General features: G+C 45.1%; 1 protein-coding gene across 1 annotated transcript in view; it reads right to left on the minus strand.

The window, feature by feature from the left end:
• LOC108799762 (parathyroid hormone/parathyroid hormone-related peptide receptor-like) overlaps positions 1–2,960 on the minus strand; it is a 34,796-nt gene that overhangs the window by 28,525 nt on the left and 3,311 nt on the right. The window lies entirely within an intron of this gene.

Raw genomic sequence — 2,960 nt, forward strand, 5'->3', positions numbered from 1 at the left:
GGGGGAACCAAGTCGCGTCGCTGTTTTCTGAAGCTAACAAGTCAGTCGGTCAATCACTCCTGAGTCCGGTTACCACAATTATGTACAGCAGACGTCTGCGCTGCTGGTAAACGACAGCTAAATAAGCGAAAAAATGGGCTCCTCCATTTCCAGCAGCTTTATGTAAATGTCAAGACGTTGGAGCTGTTTCAGCAGCTACCGTGTGTACGGTCAGGTTTTATTTTTTAGATTTTTGTCTTTTTTTTTTCTTCCCTTTATGAGAAGGAATACTTAACTGAAAGAAAATAGCAGTTCCATTAAAGAATACATACGGACAAGGCAACAGGAGCATAAAATAATTTACACAATGGATACATGAGCATCGGATACAGAAGAGATATAAATATGAGAGTCCTTAATGTGGTATAAAATGCATTGTACAGCAAATTGCTTCCCACGGAGGCAGCAAGTATTGTACAGTAATAAAAATGTATCAGTGAAAAGAAAAAAAAGGAGAAAACTTGAATAAACAGTAAAGTGTCAAGTGCCCGAGTCCTTTTAAGACGGTGCTCTCAGGTGCAACCAACACACACCTCAAGTGAAGTGGTGGGGCGGTTCAGACCATGAACTTCCGATTCCTCAATTTATTGATACCATGTACTGTACATAGGGATCTATAAATTAAAGGAGAACTATGGGGTCAGTGTTTTTCCCCATAGTTCTCCTAAGGGTCACGGGAGGACGTATACTAACCTCCTCCCATGACCCTAAGCTCAGTATACTCGCAGTATACTGAGACGTCGCAGCCTGACGGATACCAACATTACTGTTGAGATCCACCCAGCTGTGCCCGCCCCCTCCCCCGTCAGTTCTGCCAGTCAGCGCTGGAGAATTCGGACAGGGGAGGGGATCCCTGCAGGGAGACGTGAGTGACAGTCACGGCTCTCTGCAGGGACAGGATCGAGAAGTGAGCGAGCGGCGGTATGTGTTCGCTCACTTCCGGATCTATTGAGCCGACGTGTGATAGTTTCATTGTCACAGGTCGGCTAGAACTATGAGGCTGAGTGAAAATCACTCCCCTCATAGTTCTCCTTGCATAATGAGAGTTTGTAAATAACATACATAAAGAGCATACCATAGTAGAATGCCAACCATCAACTTTTTTTATTGATGTATAAGGAATGCTTTCTTTTCCTCTCTCCGTTATGTCCTCATGTTTTACATAATCATTCTTTTTACATCAATACAAATGTTTTGCTGGTTGTCATTCCAGTACTGTATACTCTATTTCTTTAGGCAGCTTCCACGGTGCCCATAACAGTGGGCGGCCCACCTCTGACACAGACCCCCCCGTATGTTTGTATCTGGCACCATCACTGGATATGGATGTATCATCATGAATCTCAATGTGTTTAATATTAAGAAGAGGCTTTCATGCTGGTATTGTAGGAGATATGTGTGTGGAGGGGAGGAGGGGGGCGGGGGTAGTGGCTGCTGGTTCCGTCCTTCCTGCAGGCTGAATCTTTGCTTTTATTTTGAGTAAAGAGCACACGTAAATGGCATTTGTTAAGAAAATACGTAAAAAGCATACGTAAATGGCATGCATAAAAAGCATATCATAGTAGAATGCCAACCATCAATTTTTTTTAAACTGATGAATAAAGAATGATTTATTTTCCCTCCTCGGCTATGTATCATGTTTGTGATCATACAAAATCATTCTTTTTACATCAATAACAGTTTTTTTGCTGGTTGCCATTCCAGTACTGCATACTCTTTATGGTTCTTTAGGCAGCTTCCACGGTGCCCATAACAGCGGGCGACTCACCTCTGCCGCGGATCCCGCAAGGTTTGTATCTGGCGCTCTCGCTGGATGAATCGTCACGAATCACAATGAGGGGGAATTTTTTCCAACACTGGAGCAGACAAAATGTGTGGAGCAGCTGTGCACGGCAAACCAATCGGCTTCTCTCTTCAGTTTGTTTAGTTAAGATTTGAAAATGAAAGAGAGAAGCTGATTGATTGCCGTGCACAGCTGCTCCAGATTTTGTCTGCTCCAGTTTTGATAAATTCCCCCCCATGTGTTTAATATTAAAAAGAAGCTTTCACGCTGTGTATGTGGATGGGGGAGGGTGGATGTTGGGTCAGTCCTTCCAGCAGGTTGAGTTTCTAACTCAGGAAGTGCCAATCTTTACACCGGAATCCTTTTATTTTATTCTAATAAAGTCATAGAAAAGTGATGGCAGACTGTTTTTAATAAGGATGCACCGATATCGTTTTGTTGGTATTGAGTACGATATTGTTTTTCGGTACTCGCCGATACTGAATACCGATACCGGAAGTCCCATGAAGGAAGCCAGGCGGCGGTGTAATGACTCGCCACCTGGCTTCCTTATTAGCCGGGAAGCTGGGCGGCGTGTAAAAACTCGCCACCCGGCTTCCCGATCAGCAGGGAAGCCATCTCCATGCTCCCTCGTCCCCAGATGATGAGGGAACATGGAGCCGGCTTTCTGGCCAATCAGGAGCCAGGTGCTGTGTGACAACTTTTGAATACAGATGTCATCAGCACGACGAGACTTTTAAGTCAGTGCAAATCCATTTATTAATAGATGCCACTCAGAACATCAAGCGCTTCCGGGGCCACACAGGGTCCCCTTCATCAGACTCAGAGTAGGCTTGTCTACTCTGAGCCTGATGAAGGGGACCCCGCGTGGCCCCGAAAGTGCTTGATATTCTGAGTGGCATCTATTAATAAATGGATTTGCACTGACTTAAAAGTCTCGTCGTGCTGATGACATCTGTATTCAAAAGTTGTCCGCGGTCATTTCAAGCACCCATCAATATCTTGGGATTTCAGGTAAGGAGTGCTACAAGATCTATGGACATTTGGGTGCTGTGTGATGACGCCTTGCCCGGCTTCCTGATTGGTCGAGAAGCTGGCCAAGCAGGAAGCCTGGCAACGCGTCATTAAACAGTGCCCG

The sequence above is a fragment of the Nanorana parkeri genome, unplaced genomic scaffold (assembly GCF_000935625.1).
Source record: "Nanorana parkeri isolate BGI_ZX_2015 unplaced genomic scaffold, ASM93562v1 scaffold1807, whole genome shotgun sequence".
In the NCBI taxonomy this organism is placed as follows: Eukaryota; Metazoa; Chordata; class Amphibia; order Anura; family Dicroglossidae; genus Nanorana; species Nanorana parkeri.